This window comes from Peromyscus californicus, unplaced genomic scaffold (assembly GCF_007827085.1).
Source record: "Peromyscus californicus insignis strain IS unplaced genomic scaffold, ASM782708v3 Scaffold_22__1_contigs__length_63687245, whole genome shotgun sequence".
NCBI classification, from domain to species: domain Eukaryota; kingdom Metazoa; phylum Chordata; class Mammalia; order Rodentia; family Cricetidae; genus Peromyscus; species Peromyscus californicus.
Window position 1 is genome coordinate 22,674,897 of NW_026294525.1, and position 22,455 is coordinate 22,697,351.

Sequence of the window (22,455 nt, forward strand, 5' to 3'; positions counted from 1 at the left end):
GTTTTTGTTTTTGTTTTTTTCTCTTTGGAGGCAACTTGGCCAGAATCCTGGGTAGTAAGAGGAGTGGTCAGTGGATCTGGGAAGTGTGAAGGTCTTTTTTTTTTTTTTTTAACCCCTTGCTACGTCTCAGTGAAAAGAGAGGACCTAGTGGATGGATGCTGTCTGCCACTTAGCCCTTACCAGGATGTGGTAAAGGGACTGAGATAATGGTTGTCAAGTACACGCAAACACAGATGAGAGATGTTTCTAAAAGTGCCAGCCCTTATGGGTGGGGGTGGGGGGCGGAGAGCGAAGCTAACAACAGAACCAGCAAACAAACATATTTTATCAAGTCTCCGATTGGAAATGCGTGTTGAAATCTGGTGTTTCTTCTGGAAAACAAAGCCCCGAGACATTAGGATAATGTTGAAATGGCAGAAAAAAAAATGGTTTATGATTGCTTTCCCTTTATACACGTTTCCGCCATGGTATATTTTTTTGTACATTTTCAGACTCAGGTTTTAAAATATAATCTAAAAGTTTTTTCATGCTCCCAACAGTGTGCCTTTGCGACAACTGCATTTCAATAGTTACATGGAGCTACACCTGTGAACGGAGCACAGTATTAAAAACTCAGGTCAAGGAGCTGCCGAAATGACTGGGCTTAGGAGCACCTGATACTCTGCCAGAGGACTGGAGTTCCATTCCCAGAATCTATGTAGGGCAGGCAGCTCACAACCACCTCTAACTCAGTTCCAGGGGATTTAACGCCCTCTTCTGGCCTCCGTGGGCCCTGCACATACACCCCCCCCCCCACTCCCCAGACACACATGCGCACACATATTTAAAAATGAAAACAATTCTTTTCTTTCAAGCTCTCGGAGAGAACACGTAAAAAAGTGGTATTTTTCTTAGCATAGAGTGACCAGTCAAAGTGTCCCTATCCGTCATTCCCATTACTGAGCGTCTCACTAAAGAGTTAATAAACACACACATTTTGTATACGTTTGAGCACAGACTCCTTAAACTCAGCTTGTTGGTGCCCTTCCACACCTGTGCATGACTTTATTCAGGAGATGTGGTGGAAAGAGTAATTCTTCCCCGACTGTACACGCAGAGATTTTCTCAGATTTCTTAGGGTCAGCATTTCTAATACATCTCAGAGCTGTGTGGAGATTTGGCCTATCTAGCTTGTTCAAAAAATATTCCCTTTGAGGCATAACTCACTGTCTGGTGGGGGTGGAGGGAGTGGGTGTGGTAGTTCACTGCTTGGCAGGGGTGGAGAAGGCGGGTGGCAGTCTTGCCTTGCGGATACTCACATGTTAGGAGCCCAGGTTAGAGAGGATTATTCCCCAGCTCATTTTTATCGCCTTTCTTATAGAAACATCCTTGCCTCTTCAGCTCTGAGAAGGAGGCAGTCCTGGTGGTGGGTGAGACTTGATGAAGGAAGTTGTAGGTAAAATGGTGCTCATCTGGAGATAGAGGGGGTCAGGGAGAGCTGACATTCCCTGCCTGGGTCAGGCAGAGTGGCCTGAAGCCTGTGCCCTCATGGAACCTGTGACCTGCCAGACATCACGGCTTCCAGAAAACCTTTGCTGGGGAGAATGAATTGCTTTAATACCGATTGGCTCTAAGCCAACCCTGCAGGAGCTTGCTCTCTGCTCCTGGTTGTCACTTGAAGCTGGATGAGTTGCAGTTTATGGACAGCTGTGGCATGGTTTTTCTGCTCATATCAGTACCGAGTACCTGCTGGGGAGAAATTCGGTTTAGTCCAGGTGACACCAGATTGATAGCATACTCCATCCGCCAGCATCCAGAGCTGAGCTATCTCGATTTTTATATCCTTAATTAAAGATCGGGTACTGCGCTTTGATAATTCTAAACAGTATTTTGGGTTCGGTTGGCTTTCTTTTGGCTAAATGTGATCTATTATACAGTGGAGTCGATATTCTTCATGGCGAGGAGACCTTCTTGTGCACGATGAAGTATTTTCCAAAAACCCAGTCCTCCACCCACTAGATGACAATAGCCCAGCCCCACTGTCCTCCCAGTCTTAACAGTCAGAAGTAGACCCTGCCATTGCTCACTGTCCCTACCTAGGGAGGCAGAATTTCTGCGTGTGTAAACCTCCACAGACTACCGATAAATCTGAGGCCTGTATATCTACCGGACTGAACCAGCCTTTTATCAACAACACAAAGTTTCAACTGAAGAGGCCAGAGTCAGAAAGTAAGGATGGAGAGGGTTAAATTTCTGAATACTGAGTATTCCTAGTCTATGACTGAGGGAGTGGTAACCCCAAGTAGGGGACTTCCCCTGCTGGCTTGTGGCAGGAATTCCCTTTCCCTCTTGCGCTGAACTCCAGAACTCCCTCCACAAGGATGGCCCTTGTTTCTGACTCACTGAATTCTTCTCTCTCTTCTGTTTCCATTCTCTGCCCCCTGTTGCTGCCAGTAACTGGACCAATGCTGTTGCGGACAAAGATCGGAGCCGTTGAAAGTGTTCCTGTCAATGACGAGGCAGGTCACTCGGCCTCTAGACTGTGTGTCTTGCTATTCTTATTTCTTTGAGTTCTTCCTGGTCCTTTGTAGCCTACGTAGGGAAAGACAGTTTTTTATGCTATTGACTCAAGTCCTCAGTTTGACTATCTGGAAAGAAACTGTGCCATCGAAGGTTGGCAGGTCTGTGGCACTCTTCTTATATTGCCGTAGACAAATTCTCTACCCAGTTATCTGAGCTTTAGGAGCGTAGCCCGGAGTGCCGACTACTATTTGTGACATTAGTCTGGAGGGGAAACAGTCCAGACTTCAAGTCCGAGGTGTAGAAAGTGAACTTGGGGAATGTGATTTCTTTCAAATAAGATGAGAGAATAAAAGGTGGATGAGCAGAGATGGGCTGTCATAGTCCAGCTGACACCTGTTACAAGTGAGGCCTTCTGAAACACTGCAGGGAGATGCTCTGGGTAGGGAGGTCAGAGTTCATACTCCCGGGGGACAGAACCTTCACTCTAAGTCCCAAGCTCAGAGAACTGACAGATTGAAACAGCTGCAACTCACTCCCCTCAGGAGGAATAGAGGAAGCGTGGAGCTATTTTGGATTCCATGTGGACCTGCTGTGGTGTAGTCTTCCAAACGCACGTAGTCTGCCAAGGGATGGAAAGAATAGTAACTATGGATTGAGATCCCAGCTCACCAAAGACAGTAAGAAATAACTCTCAGTTTTTAAAGAGAGAGAACAGAAGATATATGCTGTATGAGTTTGTGATGTAGCCAAGAAAAGTTTAGTTACCAGAGAAGCACAAAACACCTGAGTCTTTGTATGTCAGATGACAAATGCTTATGTCCATTTGTCAAGGTAGGGATATTTGCCATTTTCCTTTAGGACTAATGCAACAAAGGAGACTGTTCCCGTTGGACCTGAGAAGGTCTGAGGGTTCTCGTTATCCTGTGTATTTCTCTCTAAAGTTGTCAAACTGTATAGATGAACACTTTCAATAGATACATTCACCAAAGCTGGAATGTGAAAGTGGTGAATTAGTCACTTCTTTTGAGAAGTTTCTAGAGCATCTTATTGATGATTTGGAAGTTGGGTTAAGGGTGCCCTGGGGCATCGGATAGTTGTAGAAATGAAGTGTAACTCTGGTGGACAGTTCTGATTATGCAGCTTCAGGTCCTGAATTTCTGAGAGCATGCCATTGGCAGAGTGTTGTTAAGCTCAAATACTCAGACACCATGTGCCTTGGGGGATTTAACCAGTCACAGTTGGTTTTCGGTGTCTGCCCTTTACTAGTTGTGAGATCCATGGGGAACAGAACCAAGTCTTTTTTATTATTTTATAATTTAATTTAATTTTACATATCAGCCACGGATTCCCTTGTTCTCCCCCCTCCCGCTCCCCCCCTCCCCGCATTCCCCCCAGCCCATCCCCCATTCCCATCTCTTCCATGGCAAAGACTTCCCTGAGGATTGAGTTCAACTTGGTAGATTCAGTCCAGGCGGGTCCAGTCCCCTCCTCCCAGGCCGAGCCAAGTGTCCCTGTATAAGCCCCAGGTTCCAAACAGCCAACTCATGCACTGAGGACAGGTACCAGTCCCACTGCCTGGTCAAGCTAATCAACTGTCTCACAGAAGCAAGTCTTATAGCAGCATATATTTGTTTGTTTTTTATCTGTTTATTTTTTATTTTATTTGATGTGCATTGGTGTTTTGCCATGGGTGTCCAGTGTCCTGGAACTGGAGTTACAGACAGTTGTGAGCTGCCATGTGGATGCTGGGGATTGAACTCGGGTCCTCTGGAAGAGCAGTCAGTGCTTTTAACCACTGAGCCATCTCTCCAGCCCAGGTTTGTTTGTTGAGTGAATAATTGAATAAATGAGGAGGAAAAATTCATCATGAATATTTTTAAAGGGTATTTTTATTTATTTGTTGAGAATTTTATACATCTAGATAATATTCTTGGTCATATCCCCTCTCAGTCCTTCCTTCTAACTCCTCCTGGCCCTCTCCTATACCACATGCTCCTCTCAACTTCATGTCCTTATTTTTTTGTAAAGCCTACTGAGTCCAATTAGTGTTGCTTGCATGTACGTGGCCCTCCACTGGAGCATGGGCAACCTACCAGGGAACATTTTTAAAAGAAAAGTAAAAGCTATTTTTCTTTGGAAAAAATTAAAGACACGTCCCAATAATGAAGTTACTGCAAAATTTAAAAGAGCAGCATGTAGTGATTTTTTTTTCCAGAAATTGTGGCTCTTGTTCAAGGACAACAGGAATAGATTGTCATTTCTGGAGACAGGGAGCATGACACACTCTCCAAAAGTCATCCAGAGGAACCCAGGCACAAAAAATCTTCCAAACACCAATTTTTAGCTGATGTTGGAACAGCAAACTCTTTTTTGAGCTAGGATAAATTAAGACAATGAGCGAGGTAAAGCCATGTCTTGAGCCATATAAGAAAGATTGTGATTTTGTTGCTGAGCTTTGCTCTTAGCTTAAAAGCACCCATCACCATGTATGATCTGGTGACTTGCAGGGCCAGTTTTTGTCACCGGCCATTCACACCAGCTCAATGAGTGGCCAGGAGTGATCCCATGTCTCAGTGGTCCCATTGCCACAGGAGTCATTAAGACTTGAGTTTGAAAATGAGGTGTATGACTGCAAGATGCTTTGTCTTTCTTGAACCCAAGGACCTTCTTTACTTCCCAGTCTGTATATCTGTCCATTCAAAATCCTAAATTGAGGGTTCATTGCAGAGGATTGAAAGATTCATCTTTATGGCCCTTGAGATGACTAGATGGGTAAAGGTGCTTGCAGCCAAGCCTGGCAATTTGAGTTCAATCCTGGAAACTCATGTGGTAGAAGGAGAGACCTGACTCCTGCAAGTAGCCATAAATGTTGTAATATAAATAAATAAATAAAAATAAAATAAATAAATGCTGGTCTTCAGCACTTCCTCCACAGCCATGAACAAGTTCCTTAAACTCCTGAGGCCTTGAGTGGGCAACAGGGAGGTGGTGAGAGGAAATAATTTCACCTGCCTCATAAAAAGATTAATGGGAAACTCACAGTAATCACTTAATTCAGTGCCAGAACCCACGGGAAACAGTAAATGCTGGTTGCTTTTTGTTTTTCTCTGATGACGGTTCAAATTCCATTATTATTTCTAGATGTTTTATTTACTTAACATTTCCAGTAGTAAGATCAAATTTTAAGCCTTTAATTTATAGAAACTGGAGTGGCCTAAATAGAATCTGGACTCTCAAAATGACCTGTTCTCTCTTATAAAGAAGTTGGGTAATGCCTGGGGCATATGTGTGAGTCTACATGTTAAGAGCCACACTGAAGGCAAGTGGACCCTACTCTTGGCTAGGAGCCAGAACCTATTCCAGGGCTTATGTGTTTTAAGCCTTGTTCCTTCTTGCTGGTCTAGTTTTGTATTTATTTATTTTTTCCTGATATCTCTTAAGACTTAACAGCAATGTACTTAGAAAAATCCTAACTTGTAAAAGAAATAAGAAAGTGCTTCTGTTTTTTTTATTCCTCAGACACCAACCTCATACGCCATGCTCTCGGGTCTAAAGGAACATATACCCTCCCCTGAATGTTTTATCCCATGAACAAAAACTAGGCTTTCAGTTAGAATTGTGCAAAACCAACCATCACACGGTAACGCTAGTGTTTTTTTCCGGTTGGATTGGTTTCTTGCTGAACATTTTCGGTGTGATGGTTTCCTTGTTATGAAGTAACTTTCAAGATGAGAACACAGTAGGACAGAGTGCGTCAGTCTGTCTCGCTGCTAAATGTGAGGCACCCATCTGGGCTTTCTCTCAGACTGCTTCAGATCTTGGTGTTTCACAGGTGTCTTTACTACTCAGGCTTAGGACTAACCTCCTCTAGAGAAAATGTTTGAAAAGTTCCTTTAGCTGGGCAGTTTGGGCCTCCTCTTTGTCTCAAGTATTATTTTAAACACTGGTTAGATTTTCCAATGGAAGTGGCTATTACTGTATTAATTTAAAAGCAGCCGTAAAGCAGGGGTCTATGCTGATGATCTTTCAAGTTCTTTTGCTGGAGACTCAGTTCTGCTTTTAGCGTACCGTTTCCACAGCTCTGTCTGATTTCCTACTGGCTCCTTTTATGGCAGAACAGTGTAGTCCTTTGATTAAAGGCTCCCCGAGTCCATAAATCAATATTAGTGGTTAGCTAATTGTTGAGAATTTGAAGTTTTCCTTTAACACAATCAAGTCGTAATTATTCCTTCACTGTGGTCAAAATTTAATCTTGTAAAATCCTGTTGGGACGTTGTTATTTTCCTCCCTCAGGTCTTTTTTGTTAAAGACCTCTCAACGTAGAAAACTGAAAAATGTTGAAATCTCTTCCATCTTGAAAAGAAAAAAAAAATCACAAATGATAAAACAACTCCTAAGGCATTCCCAGCTACTACATTACTTTTTTCGATGGCTTCATCATTTTGACCATCTAAGTTGTTATCGCAATAGCTTCCTAATTTTGAAACTCAGTGGCACATTTCAACCCGTGATTGACTCCAACTGTTGCATATCTGTATTGGACTCTCATCCCTAACTCATTCTCCGTTTGTTTCATTGGCTCTGTGCCTTGGTAGCCCTGTCACACTGTTGTGTTTTTTTTTTTTTTTTTGCCTCTTTACACACCCGTTCTCATTATGACTTCAACCAAATTTCAGTCACTGGGCCTCTCCCTGTCTGCAGTTTCTGAAGTGTTCTTGCAGGGTCTGCTGTCCTGAGCATCACTCCAGGCTCATGGATACTGCTGGATTTTCTAAGTTGTATGTATACACACCGTCCCTATGTTCCATACCTTGACATGCAACTTCTCCCTCTTGGACATTTCTATCTAAGATGTTCCTTAAGATACCTCAATCTGAGTTTGTCCCCACACTGAATATACATCTTTTTCATTTGGTTTTCTCCCCATCTCTTTGACAACTGTATGCCGATGAATGTTAAGAGTCTCCCCTCTGAGACACCCCCTGACAATGGCCATCTCCCCTTCCTTGGGCCCCACTGTAACAACCTGAGAGGCCACACTTCTCATACTTCTTCCAAATCATGTGATTTCTGAGGTCAGAGACCATGCTTGTAGTCTTCTATTGTGGCAGCACAGTGTGTAATAGACTAATAGATGACAGAAATAACCAGTTAGAGAGACTGGAATAATGAGATACCAAAATGGTGCCTTTTCCAGTGTTATACACTTGATGGTGTGAAAAAACCATCAAGCCTTGTTAGTTGGATGCAGACTGTAGAACTCTGGCAGAGATGAGAATTCTCTTGCTTTCATAGAGCAGAGCTCAGTTGCTATTTAGGCTGATTTTAATGGCAACCCATCATGGGATGGTGGTAGCAAGCAGTTTCCACTTGATTTTTCCAGGTATTTGTAAAAGCAGTGGCTGGAGGAAGTAGATCCAGTCCCATGCTTGAAAATGCTGAGATGTAGCCTAGACACACACTTCCTTCCTGTTTATCCTACATTCTCATGTGGGTCAGGATCAGGGAGGGGAGCATGTAAGATATTGCCATATAATACTGGAAATAGGACACAAATTGTATTTCATCAGGCAATGAAGTCTGTTCAGCAGTTAGATACTAAAACGATGTATTTTTCTGGTTTCCTAAAAAAATAAAAAGTCATCAGGCCTTATTGATTGGATGTAGCCTGTTCTAAGGACACAGAACAAGTATCTAGTTACTACAGATTAATCCAAGCTAAATTTAAAAACTCAAAGCCTTAGCTGTGAAGAGTCAGCTCTAGATAGGCTGGAATTCTTGGAGCTAGAATTCGGAGCCAGTGGGAGTGGAGTTATGTAACTGTCTTTGCCTCTTGGCATTCATAAAAACAAGAAACACACTTCCCGAGGTCATCTCACATTGAGCAAAAAAAAAAAAAAAAAATTTAAATACATGAATAAAAATTCCATTTGGCTTTTTGGATATTGCCAGACTTTACATGGATCTGTAGTGGGGATGTTTGCGAGCCTGGTACTGGTTTGGTTGTCTTTTTATGAGGAACAACAAATAAAACATCCTGTTTTTACAATAGTCAGCCCAAGCCTCAGGGGAATAATTACAGAAATAGCTAAGGTTCCTCCTATATCAGTTAGAAGCTGTAAAATTCCCATTATTACTATGTTTTTCTTCAAAGTCCTCTTGAGAAGTGTGACTTAAAGGAAATGGATTGGTGCCCTCAGGTACTAGAGTCCTGAAAAGGACTGGTTGCCCACTGACAGTGTAACAATGACCATCTTAAATGGCAAATATTTGTAAACTCCTGTTTTTTTTTTTTTAATCTCTTCCCTCTGGTATTTTCACCTTTTGGAGGTTTACCGGGATACCTTTAAATGTTTGCTTATGTTGAAATGAATGGATATGGAAAAGATATTTTGAAAGGATTGTAATATGGCTTTAGTTTTGGTGAAGGAGCCAGAATGGTGATTTACAAGCTGAGAACAGCTCTTCATTTTATGCAATCAAGTAATACACTGTACCTTGGCATCTCCACACCGGATTAGCAAGGAGCTGCAAGTTATTCCTCCCCCAGCATGCCCTTAGGAATGACAGACAGAGCTATGACAAACTGCTGGCTTAATGGAGCATGTGCTGCTGGCCATACAGCCAGGATGTACAGGCCTGATTAGTACTGAGTGACCTCAACTCACATATATTTCCTTTGAAAAGAGACCTGACAAGCTCTCTCTGTTCTAATGAGCATTCCTGCAGTGTGGCTTCTTAGAGGGAAGACAGTCACTTGAGGGTTGCAAGGGTCCCATGTCTCTGGTGTCTGTTTTACCATAAAGCTCGGTGAGCCATCACATATCAAGAGATATTTTTTTTTCTCTCTCTTATAGGTTGTGTGTGTGTGTGTGTGTGTGTGTGCACGCACACACACACATATGGAAGCTAGAGGTCAGCATCAGGTGTTTTCCTCACTCACTCTCCATTTTTTTTGAGTCAGGGTCTCTCCCTGAACCTGGGGGGCAATGATGAGGCAAAACTAGCTGGCCGGAAGGGCTCCCAGTGCCACAAAGTGTCAGCTTTTATATGTGTGGAGTGCCTCAGATCAGAATGCAGATCCTCTGGTTGGTGCTTTGCAAGCCCTTTGCCAACCCAGAGCTAGTTTCACAGCCCTCCTGCAGGGCAGGGGCCCCTGTTTCTGTCTCCAGTTTGCGTTCTGTAAGAGCATGTGAAGCCCAAGATGTGTTCGAAGCTGATTTCTATTTCTCTTGAATAAGTAGCTAATTCTCTCCAGTAGCACCTTCTCAGAAGTCAAGAGCTGTGTCATGCTTGTGAGGCAGAGTATGGAGCCTTACCTTAAATCCTTGTTACCTCAAAGGGGACTGTTTGCTGTGCTCTGCCGAATCATAGAGCTGTCAGGTTATAATTAACATTTGATGTGACTCTAATTAAACAGAATTGATGGGAAATATCTGAGAGGGTGTAGCAATGCAGCCATGATGTTTGCGTTTAAATGTTTGAGATAACTCCCTTCGCTTAAAACCCTCTTAAAATGAAGTGTGTGTGGGTGTGGGTGTGGGGGGGGGGGGGGGGGACATGCCATATCTCACTTAGCTCGATTGTTTGGGACTTTGGCTGCAGGCTATGGGGACCAGAGTGCATTCAGCTTCTCATTGTGGTGTCTGTCTTTCAGACAGAAAAGTTGGAGAATGCATATTCTTTTCCTCTTTTATTTCTTCAAAGAGATTGAATCACAGCTCTGACAGGAGAGGGCAGGAACTCTGAGATAGACCTCCCCAGTGCTTGGAACTCCGAGATTCCACCAGGTCCCTTTTCTATTGTCCCTGGCTGGGTGCACTCCCCAGCAGCTCCCAGTGTCTTTGGCCAGGGGCCAGCCTCCCAGGGCCTCTGGCTTTGATGTGTAGTGCAGGCTGTCCTCTGGCCAGGTTGTTGTTGCTGCAGCCTGGCCTTCACTCACACCGAGTGCCAGGAGGGATGTCCTGTCTGCAGTATACATTTCCACAGCCTCAGTCCCGAGGCTGAGAGAGCAGCCTGCCTTTGATTCAGCCACAAGTGGCTGTCCCTGACTGCCCTGCTTAGCTGTGCTTCCTTCGGGTGTCTGCCAGGGACAGGTTTGCAGCCTGCCTGTCACAGGGGAGGAGGGCCCACCCCTCTGTGTGGGGGAAGACAACAGCTCTCTGCCAGGTCCATTGTTAGTCTGAAGGGTTTTCTAGGCCTGGCTCCCTGCGGGAGAACCAATCCAGCTAGTTGAACTGCTTCCTCTGGAGGCTGCACTGACCTTCACGTAGTCTAGGCCTGGCAGCGGGATTCCCGAAGACATGACTTCTGGCAGGGAAAGTCTTTCTCAGCTGAACCCCCGTTTGAACCGCAGTTCCAAGCTTGGAGTTAGAAGCTGTCCTGTGGCAGATAGAACTTTCTGACCTCTGGTGATTGCCCTCGGCAGTTCTAAAAGCAGGTAGACACGTGAACACAGAGGGTTACAGTGGCAGCTACCAAGGAGTAGGAAATGGTTCTGTTTCCTAACTAGCCCCAAGCTGTGCACACCTTATCATTGTCTCGTGAGGGAGACTTATCCCCGATGGTCTGTGTTCAGAAGGGCCAATTCAGTTCAAACAGAAATTTTCTCAGAAAACCAAAAGCAATCTGTCTTGTCCTGATTTATTATCATAAGAGCCGCTTGCTATGTATCTCACTGGAGTTAGTGGTGGCATTTCCCACTGAGGGGAGTTTCTTCATCCTGTTCTCCTGTTCTAGCAAAGCCCCGCCTCCAAGTCAGTCAGTCTCTCTCTCCCTCTCTCTCTCTCTCTCTCTCTCTCTCTCTCTCTCTCTCTCTCTCTCTCTCTCTCTCTCTCTCTCTCTCTCGTTTTTCAAGACAGGGTTTCTCTGTGTAGTTTTGGTGCCTGTTCTGCATCTTGCTCTGTAGACCAGGCTAGCCTTGAACTCACAGAGATCCTCCTGGCTCTGCCTCCCGAGTGCTGGGATTAAAGGCGGCGACCGCCGCCCGGCTCCAAGTCTGTCTCTTGACCTATCGTTATTTACTTTCTGTATGTGGAAGTTGATTAAGTCCCAAGAGTTCATGTTTGCTTTTGTTTTCCTTTTAATTTTTTTTTTCACAAAATCTCACTATATGTTTTGTTTTTGTTTTTGGAGCTCTTTTGCTGTTGTGGGTTTAGAGAAATGAAATAGATGTGGTTGACTTGATCCCATGACTCAGATAGGGGAGGGTACCAGGAAGGGTTCCGAGTTAGAAAGCTGAGAAGATTTGTGGAAGGCAGGCTTCGGTGTTTCACCAGGGCATCCGGGTTGTACTGTATTTTGTGTTCTGAAACGATGCGTAGGTTAGACTTCATTTAGAGTTTTTATGCTGACGCCATTTTCTCACTGTCAGTGAGTGCTTGTGTGTCGGGGTCTTGGATGGGACTATGGATGGAGAGCAAAAATTCACTGGAGGAAGCTGAGTGCCAGGGCTCTACCTAGTTATGGAGTGTTACGATAACAGGTATCTTGCAATGCTCAAGCCTCAAGGTTTTGAAATGGCAGACTGCTGCCATCATGTGTTTCCTAAATTCTGATCTCTCTCATGGGGGAAGAGATAGCCCATGAGGTGAGTTCAGAAGGGAAAGCAGGTGCCTGGGGTAGTTAAGGTTAGTTCCTGCTGTGGCGGCAGCCTGCCTCAACACCTAAGCAGTGACGTGTCATCACCTGCCTCCGGGTGCCTTTCACCATCAGCTGTGAACAGGTGCACCCTTTAAAAGTGCCTGCCAGTCACGGTCCCCTCCCTCGCTTCTCCTGCCTCTCTTCTTGCCTGGCCTCTGTCTGTCACCTGCCTCTCTCATGTCCCCACTCCAAGATGGCCTTTTCCTCACTCCCTCTCTCCTCCTCCAGTAAACCTCTTGCGCTAACTCTGTTGCATGTGGAGTGTTTGCTTAGTGTCATAACCTCGGCATTGTCCGCTTCGTTTTTTTTCAAAAAAAAAAAAAAAATCCTTTCAGCTAATGCATTAGGCCAGTTTACATTAATAGGAAGCACGGTACACAGAGCATTCCAAATACGTTTCTCGGGGCTTCATTATGGTGATGGACTCTGTTCAGTGACCAATGGAAGTAGAACGGTAAGGTCGTTAACCTGACCTAAGAATGCTGACCTGTGCTAAGTCTTTTCAGAGGCTTCTCTTGCACTTGCTGGTGGCAGTTACTGTACTGCTATCCTACGTTACCTTCTTCACAATAGCCTCTTGATGGAATTCCTACTTTGATACAGATCTTTTCAGCTCACTCTTGCTTTTCTATCGAATACTTTGTGCAATAGATACAGCATAATGTGGGCCAGCAGGAAAATGTTTCAGAGGAGGTTAAAAAAAAAAAAAGAAGATATAATTCATTAACGATTTCATTCTGCTTCTGGGTATGTTTCTTCCTATTGTCAGCCAGTGTGGGAGGAAAAAGGAAGCACGATGCTATAGTCGAGGGTGTTGTGTGGGTATGTGCCTTCCCAAAGTACTGTACAAGGAACAGTGATTTTTTTTATTTTGCAATAAAAGTAATATTCAAACACTAACAGAAAATTATTAATTATGGTACAGTAAAACGTCATGGCCTAATGCTGTTTAAGCTGTTACTAAAGACATGGTAACCAGAGACATACATATGCATAAATATGTATACCAAAATGATAATTTTGTGCTCCCAGGATTGCTCCCAACATGTCATTCCTAACACTGTTACTGCTGCCAGTGGAGTGAATTTGCATAGGAATGAGGCATGCTATCCCATCCTCAGCATTGTAGGATAGGATTATAATTCTCAGACCTGAGAATGCTAGAGCTACAGTTTCCCTTCCCTAGGTTAAAAGTGAATTGTGGCTGTAAGTCTCCAGTGACGAGATCCATGACCTCAAAGCAGGTGCACCATAGCTGTCTAAACTCTACCTTCTTGCTTGCCCTGGGAGTCCTTCATTTCTTCATTCCTGTCTACTTCCAGTTCCACCGTAGTTCCTGTGCGTCCAAGCACATCTGAAGCCATTAGCAGCTGCTGTTGACTAAACTGAACGCTCCCTGTTCTCAGCTATTCTTATTCTTGGGATCCTCAGCACGCATTTTAGCATCGATCACCTACTCTTAAGAAACAGCGTGTTCATGCCCTCTCCCCACCCTGCGTGCATGAGAGGTGTGTGTGTTGTTGTTGTTGCTCAGGTCACATGTCATAGACTTTATCACTTCCTGCAGTGACGGGCGGAGAGTCAGACACTTAGCAAGTATTTGTAATTGGTTGGCTATTAGTTAAAATCTTGAGGCTTAAACTGCAGCCCTCATGCTAGGACATCATCCATGTTTGGATTTTTAATCTCAGACCTACAGGATCTAGAATCAACATTGTAATTTAACAAACTCCCCTGTGGACTAGGTGTCTCTTGAAGTTTTTAAAAGCACTGTCAAGACCACACCATCTTCAGCTTTTCCTTTTTTGCAGAAGTTCTTCTGTGATCTAGAGAGGTATTTGGCTGTGGCAGAGAACTGCTTGCCTTTCCTGTGACTATGATGCTGTATTTAGTCTTTAAGTATAACTGGTCCCACTTAGGACTGACGAGATCCTTCCGCCTGTAAAACACGTGCCTTGACAGCAGGAGGGTGAGTTTCAATCCCCAGCACCCACTTAAAAGATGGGGTGAGGCAGAGATGGGAGGATCTCTGGGGCTAAGGGACCAGTCAGTCTAGCAAAGTAGCAAGCTCCAAGTTCAGAGATATACTGTCCCCCAAAATAAGGGAGAGCTGTTGAAGAAGACACCCAGAATCAGCCTTTGTGCATTCTCTCTCCTCTCCTCCCTCTCCCCTCCCTCCTTCTCTCTCTCTCTCTCATTCTCTCTCTCTCTCTCTCTCTCTCTCTCTCTCTCTCTCTCTCTCTCTCTCTCTCTCTCTCACACACACACACACACACACACACAGATACACACACACACACAGATATACACACATTATATATGACCAAGAGATTCTGTGAGAAGTCATATGAGCTGCATTTTTATTCTGGCTCAAACTATCATTTCACGCAAACCATACACATCTCTTCAGATGACCTCTTGTAGATGCCTCACACCAAGGAGCAGACAGTATTGTTTGCTTTCCTTAGCTCCTCCTCCTCCTTCTACTTGTTCCTTCCTCTCTCTCTCCCTCCCTCCTCTCCTTCTCTCCTCCTCTTTCTTTCTGTCTTGAACTGCTCACTCCCACTCAGCTTGCTATTTTGAACTCCAGGGAAGAAAATTTGTAGACATCTTGCTGTCTTTTAGGAAACACAGTTTAGATGAAATATCTGCCACTTTTTCTCTATGCGTTTCTTCTTTCTTCAGTAAAACAGAGAAACGTCACTTGTACTTTCACAAAACTGGACACATGGTCTGGCTCATAATATAAACACAGAACCAGCCTTGGTCCTTAGGTCCCTACTCTCACACAGTTGATTGAGTTGCTTGCCTCCTTTTATTTTATTTTATTTTATTTTGTGTGTTGACCTTCTTTTGCCTAGAAACACAGAGTCTAGATATATGGACCACATAAGGTATCTGAAATGTAAGATTGCTTTCTAGTACCTATTTAGCATCCATTAAGTCAAGGATGATGGCATATGGTTGTAATTAGCATGCACGACAAAATGTAGACTGTTTCAAGTACAAAAAAATAAGTTGAAAATATTTTATTATAAGAGCATCTTATGTAGCTCAGATTGGTCTCCCTGCCTCTCTTGTGAGTGCTGAGATTTCAGGTCTGTGTCACCAGGCCTGCTTATTTTATTATGTCTCCAAGTCACTTACACTGTGTTTTTCCCTGTCTTTGAATCCACGCCTAGATGACAGAAGAAGCGAGAGACATTTGAGAGTGAAGAGGGAGGAAGGTACTTGGCACTAGGCTGTCCGAGCCATTCATTTTTGTTGTAAATGAGCTCCAGGGTTCTTGGGATAGGGAAATTAAATGGCTGATGGAGCTACTTTGTGGCAGTGGTAGTGTTTATGTATAGTTGGATCTCAGTTTTCTCAAGAAAACTAAGCTGGTTTATTTAAGGTAGGAGTTAAAATACTTACCTTCCACTTAATCATTGTTTGACCACATGCAGAGGATATTATTCTGGGAGACTTCAAAGGAATTAACACAATTAGTTGCTGGATAGGAATGATGTATTTTTAGCAACTAAAATAGGAACGGGAAGAGAAAGGAGACTAACAGAATATGAACATTTATGGAATGTGAAAGTCAGAGTGTCACACACAGAGAGATAATTTATAATACAGTGTGCTTGGTTAACTTGGAAAATTAAAGTCCGAAAAAGACATTTCCATTTATCACACCTAAATATTGCAATTATGATAAATATAATTTTAACCACAATCCAAGTAGAAGTTTTTCACTGTGATTGAAATGAAGGGCAGAAAACATGGGGAGTGAAGGCTAAGTAACCTGGAACAAAGCAGCTGAGAATGTTGTAAGCACACATGTGTATTGAAGAATGCTAGGAAAAAATAACAAGGAGCATCCTTCTACAGATGCGGACACACAACAAACAGAAGTCACAGAAGCAGCCTAATGTGTGCATGTCATGTTCTTGCAACAACATGGAATTGTGTAGTTCAGTGCCAGTCACATAGTATTACAATTTGAACCAAAGTTCCATCTTCAATATGTAGATTGAGATAATAAAAAGAGAAGTGAGAAATTGACTCCTTAGGCTACAGCACAAACATATAAAATAATCCATCAATCAGGGTCTGAGAAGATGACCCTGGCTGCTGTTGTAGAGGGCCAGAGTTTGGTTCCCAGCACCCACAGCTGTTTGCTCACTACTGCCTGTAACCACATCTCCAGGATATTTGGCGCCCACTTCTGGCCTCCATTGGTATCTGCACACATATGTACATATCTACACACATACACCCCATATCTGTAAATAAAAATTTAAAACTTCATCTTCAAAGTTTTCTAAGAAACCCGTGGAAAGATGTGTGAGGAATGTAATTTAGTAAATCGAATTGTGGATAATTTGGAATTTGTTAAAAATTTGAATATGTACCTCATGCTGTAGATCCAAATACATGCTAGCTATTTTAAATCATTAAGCATTTCAAAATAAAGTTTTATAGAAAAGTTAACACGCACACACACACACACACACATCACATCAAAGACCATTTAAATGTAAAGTAAAGCCAGAACCTAAACATAGTCAAATTATATCATTAGGTAAATTATTCATTAAAGGTAAAAGACAGTAAAATTATATTAAACAGGGAAAGAATTACTGTCACCATTAAAATAATAAAAAAAGAAGAAACTGAGGTACAACTTGTATTGAATAAACCTTTTTTTAAAAAGTGTTAAGTACAAAGTTAGGACATTTGCTGAATGTAGAATGCTTATTCATTGTTGGTTACTTTACAAGAAATTTAAATCATTTGATATGGGTTAAATATAAGTGCACAAAATATTCCTACTTTTTGGCGTAATAATATTGTTTCTGATAATATTTTAAGGAAAATAGTATTTCTGATGATACAGATAAAAGTGTGTGAAGTCTTTCCACATAGGAGAATAATGAAAGAAGGGACTTCAGCAAACTATATGAAATAATATGTGGCTGGTAAAGATGAGCTGAATACATGAAAATAAAGCATTGCTTACAGAATAGTAAGTAAAAACAAAACAAGAGTGTACATGCAGTACAAGGGCATCTCTGTAATACAGATTCGTATTGGAGCAAATAGTAGATAATATGTTTGGTTGCAGACTAGGGCTGTCTTTCTGGTTCAGATATTTACAGTTTTGTTATATATTCCTAAAGAAAACTAATATGAGTAACTAAGCAGGGTGGCTGTACTTAACCAAGCTATTAGGAGGTGGTGATAGTAGTGATGGAATGATGTGAAGTTTATAGTGTTTGGGGTCTGTTCTCTCTTTGTACTCATTTCTATCCACCTTTCTTTTGTATCCTAAACCAAGAAACAGTTTTAACAGAGTTAGTACTCAGTCAGTGTTGGAGAATATTATTTTAAGATGTGTTACTTTTGTTTATGCTCTGGAACATTTGTTTAATGATGCAAAGACGTGTTGCATTCTTTTTTTTTTTTTATATTGATTTGTTTAACTCTGTGAAGCTGTGTTATTTTGCCTGTCTAAAACACCTGATGGTCTAATAAAGAGCTAAACAGCCAATAATAGCAAGGCAGGAGAAAGAATAGGCAGGGCTTTCAGACAGAGAGAATAAATAGAAGAAGAAATCTTTGAAGAGGAAAAAAAAGAGCAAGAGAACAAGGAGATGAGGATGCTAGGGGCCAGCCACCCAGTCAGCCATGGAGCAAGAGTGAAAAGTAAGATATACAGATGTAAGAAAAGAAAAAAATCCCAGAGGCAAAAGGTAGATGGGATAATTTAAAGTCAAGAAACGCTGGCTAGCAACAAGCCAAGCAAAGGCCGGGCATTTATAATTAAGAATAAGCCTCCATGTGTGATTTATTTGGGAGCTGAGTGGAAGGCCCCCAGAAGAATCAAAGAGCAAAGACCCAAAACAACCAACAGCGAGTCAGCTTTTCCTAAGGTTAAGGATTGGCGCCCTCCAGGAGGTGAGGTGCATCAATTCGAAAGGGGACATAGTGTAAAAGAAGCCAAGAAATCCATTTCTAGTTGCAGACCCTGGACAGTTCTGACCTTTTGAGCCTCAGCTTCATTGTCAGTGAAAGGAGAGTGATGGAAGATTGCTCAACACGATCGCAGGTGTGTAAGGACATGTTGACTCAAGCTTACTCCAGCTGCTGTGAGCTACTTCGAGGAGCGTTGCAGCAGACTAGCACTATCCTGCCCCAGGGAGTATCCTATGAGCTTGCAGAGCTTGATTCCCGTGTAGGAGCAGGGAAGGCCATCCATGGAGCCCCAGCCACGAAAGCAGAGCATTGTCAGTTTGTCTGATTACATGCAAATAGCTGAAATAGTCCAGTTGGTGACAAGCATGGTCAAATAGCAACTCACGACAGACCGTTCTACTGGCTAGACCTTGAAATGCCAAGTGTAGATGAACTTTAATTTTCTGATAGGGCCAAAGTGCCAGTGACTGAGCAGTGCCTCACTCCACGCTAGTGCCAAGTGTGGTGTGGGAGGCAATAAAAGAAGGTAGAGGGGAGGCAGTGTGGACCCAGCCTCTTAGCTGGTTGTAAAAGTGTTTCTTTGCTTTGTAGTGCAGAATTGTAGGGATCTCCTGTAATGCCATGTGTCACTGTTTATTTTTAAGGAAATGACCATAAAAAAAAAAGTCTTGTGGTTTGCCCACCTAGGCTTACAGACAACCTAATTGTATCTTGTGTGCTAATCGCTGGCAGTCATGTAATCAAGCCACTCATGGGTGAATAGTGTATTTTCCTTACCGCTCTTGGACCACGTTTAAGCACTTTGCGGGCATTGGACATGTCCTTAAGTCATTTGAATGCACTGATCATCCCCAACAACCACTGTCGAAAAGATGCTTGTAGCTGTGTAGGTGAAAAGGCTTTTTAGCATATGGGCCTAATAACCGATGGGCCTAATAACTGGTTGTACTTAGAAATTTAAGATTTCTTAGGAGGCAAAAATTATATAATTTAAGGAAACCGTATTCTATGTAAGAAGTGAGCAAGATTGGAAAGGGATGTTGGGTTTCAGTGTTTGTACAGATCGGTTTCACCTTGTACAAATAAAGATTTTTAAAGAACTTTTGAGCTTGAGGGCCAGGGAGATGGGTCAGTGGGACCTGACTGAAGGTCCCCAAACACCTATACCTACACACAAAGCCAGGTGTGGCTGTACACATCTGCATTCCTAGTGCCAGGAAGGAGAAACAGGTGGATCTTGGGGGGCTGGCTAACTAGCCAGTCTAGCCAGTGGGTGACTTCCAGGGGTACCAAGAGCCCCTGTCTCAAAAAATACAGTGGAGACCCAGAGAAGAAGACGGTGATACCATTTGGCTTCCACCCGTGTATGCACCCCCACACAAACACGCCGGCATATGCCACACACAGCCACACAAAATGGAAAGCAATGGGGTAGTAAGAAGGAATCTTGTAGTGCGTTCGACTCATGAGGAGATGAGTCCTCACCTAATCTAGAAAGTGACCCACTGAAAGAAGCGTGCGCCAGCTTCTACACACACCCAGCCTGGCTTATATTCACAATATGTATCATGAACCTAGGTACCACTGTTACTTGAGAGTCTTTGAAATGCTTGCATAACAAAAAAGAAAAGATAAAGAAATATTTTCTCATCTTTAGGTGTTCAAAGACACCATATGTTTGTGTGGTGCCATCTTGCAGTCCATCGAATGGTGATTTATTTGTTGATTCAGAAAAATTAACACACACACACACACACACACACACACACACACACAGAGAATGAGCTGGGGGGTATGATGCGGGGCAATGGTAGAGCTCTTAGTTTTCAGGTGTAAGGCCCTGACACCACAGAAATAAATGGATGGATAAGTTAATAACCAAAGCAGATGACATTTGTCTTGTCACGCTAATGGCAGGAACTCTGGAAAGATAATAAGGACTGTTTATCTTTGCTAATGAAGAAGTCTCTTGAGTCTATGCCCAAGTGAGCTTCCTGAATACCACTCTGTGAACAGCAATCAGGCCAGAATGTAGGCATAGGTTTTCTTGAAAGTTCATACATATTCCCTTGACTGCTATATAGACTCTACTTGGATGTGGCTATTGTTATTTATGTTACCCATTATTAGCAGATTTTTTTTTTTGAGTGAAGATCTTCTAAAACTAGAAGTGGATAGCAAATCTATTTCAAACTGTTTTCTTCTAAACACTGATTAATTTCATTAGTATGTGTAATAAGACCGGGGAAGTGGCTGTCTCCTAATTCCAGATAGGGCAATAAAAACCATGTATCTATGGCTTTGGAATACGGGCTTGAACTTTGACTGGGATGTGGTTGTGTTTATGTTCTGTGACTTCGAAATCCTGGCTCGTTTGAAAATACTGAGTCCACCCTGGTGCGACCTGATTCAGGATTGGCTTGAAGCTGTGTCATCTTCTGTCATCCGCTCTTCTGCTCCGTCCTCTAGTGTTTATTTTAGTCTCTCACCAGGTGAGCTATTGCTCGCTCTCTCTTGGAACTTCTCCCATCACTGAGACAGTAATTTGATTTCTGGACCTCGGGATGGGTGTTGTGCTGACAAAATGAGTGCAGTGTGCTAATAATATTTATAATAAACTGTCGATGGGGCTTCACTGCTGTGGACAGTTGCTGGGGGAAACGAGAGGGCGTACTCAGAAGGATCTGGAAATCCGTGTTGCCGAACTCCTTTCAAGATTCCTTGGTCACTGTTACATATAAATCCTCAGTCTCGGTGTTAGTGTCTTTTCCTTAGCAGAAATGGGCTGTAGCCAAGATTTAATGGCTTTTGTGAAATGCAACCTACAACTTGGTTGTGTCAGCCAGTTTTAGTAATCAATGGGGGTTATTCCAGAACAGCTATTCCCATGCTTGTCTGTGTGTGATTTTTAATGTCCTTGCATTATGTGGTCAATTATTCCCATGTGCCCATCGGGGTTGGGAACCAACTCTTTCATCTCACCCTGTGGCTTTAATCTCTCTATGCTTGACCGTCTAGTTTGCCCCAATTATAAAATTTAACCCAGTTACCACATACTTCTGTTATTTTGTAGCATGGTGACGAAAAAGACGTAGCTCTAGTCTGGATTTGAATTTTGTATTACTAATTTGCAGATAGCGTCGTGCTCCGAGTTAAGTGCTCTTCTGTTGGTGTTTTCATTAGGTGAAGTCTGTGAGTTTCGTCAAAAGACAATGATAATCAGATCTACTGGAAAGATTAAGTGAATCGATTTGATTGGAACGTGCTCTCAACAGCCAGCCAATAGGTAAGTGAATGTACACACTTTCTGTGGTTTGACTTCAGTCACCAAAGTGTGATATTAAGTAGGCGTTAAGTGAGATTTTGACAGGAATAATTTGAAGCCCTCAAAACCAGTGATAGACTTTGGGGCTCAATGAATGTGTTTGTGAACTGTCCTGCAGTTTTAAAAATTGTTTCAAGCTTAAAATTGTGTGTGTGTGTGTGTGTGTGTGTGTGTGTGTGTGTGTGTGTGTGTATGGGGTTTATATGCATGTGTATGGGTGTATGATGTGTGTGTGTGTATGATGTGTGTGTGGAGGGTGCATGTGTGCATGTGTGTGTGTGTGTGTGTGTGTGTGTGTGTGTGCGTGATATGTAGTATGTGGAGGGTGCATGTGTGTGTGTGTAGAGGGTGTGTGTGTGTGTATGATGTGTGTGGGGTGTGTGTGCATGTGTATGCAGGTACATAAGCCTGTGTACACAAAGCCCAGGTAAGGATGTCAGATACCCTGCTCTATGACTCTGCCTTGTTCATGTGAGAGAGGGCCTCTCACTGACTGGACTACCAGCCAGCAATCTCCTGAAGCCCTCCATACTCTTCCTCTATAACACTAGAGTTATAAGCAAACACAAGGCTACGCCTGGCTTCTTACCCGGGTGCTGTGATCTGAACGTGGACGCACATGCTTACTGAGCAAGCGCTCTTATCCACTGAGTCATCTCTGTTGTCTGTGTCATCCGATTTTGCTTGAGCAATGTAGAATGTCACTATTTGAAATTGTTCCTTTTTATCAACAATTCTGTTTTTTATCATTCTATTACATTACATGCAGAGGATTGAACCCAGGAGACCCTTTCACATGCTAACTCCAAGTTCTACCAAACCCCCTTTATTTGCAATTTTATTGATAATTTTCTTGTAATCTTGAATGAATATGAGAATATCATATTTTACTTTGGGTGAAATGTGTGTGTGTGTGCGTGTGCGTGTGCGTGTGCGTGTGTGTGTGTGTGTGTGTGTGTGTGTGTGTAACTGCATCCTATTGAATTTAAATCTAAGATACAATGAACTTTTAAAGAAATCTCACA

The 22,455-nt window shown here is 42.9% G+C and overlaps 1 protein-coding gene across 9 annotated transcripts in view; it reads left to right on the forward strand.

Moving 5' to 3' along the window:
• Hivep2 (HIVEP zinc finger 2) overlaps window positions 1–22,455 on the forward strand; it is a 192,295-nt gene that overhangs the window by 91,565 nt on the left and 78,275 nt on the right. For all 9 annotated transcript variants that reach the window (XM_052751085.1, XM_052751092.1, XM_052751087.1 and 6 more), the window contains one exon: window positions 21,289–21,391. The gene's annotated coding sequence lies outside the window, so the exon portion shown is untranslated. The remainder of the gene's footprint in view (window positions 1–21,288; window positions 21,392–22,455) is intronic.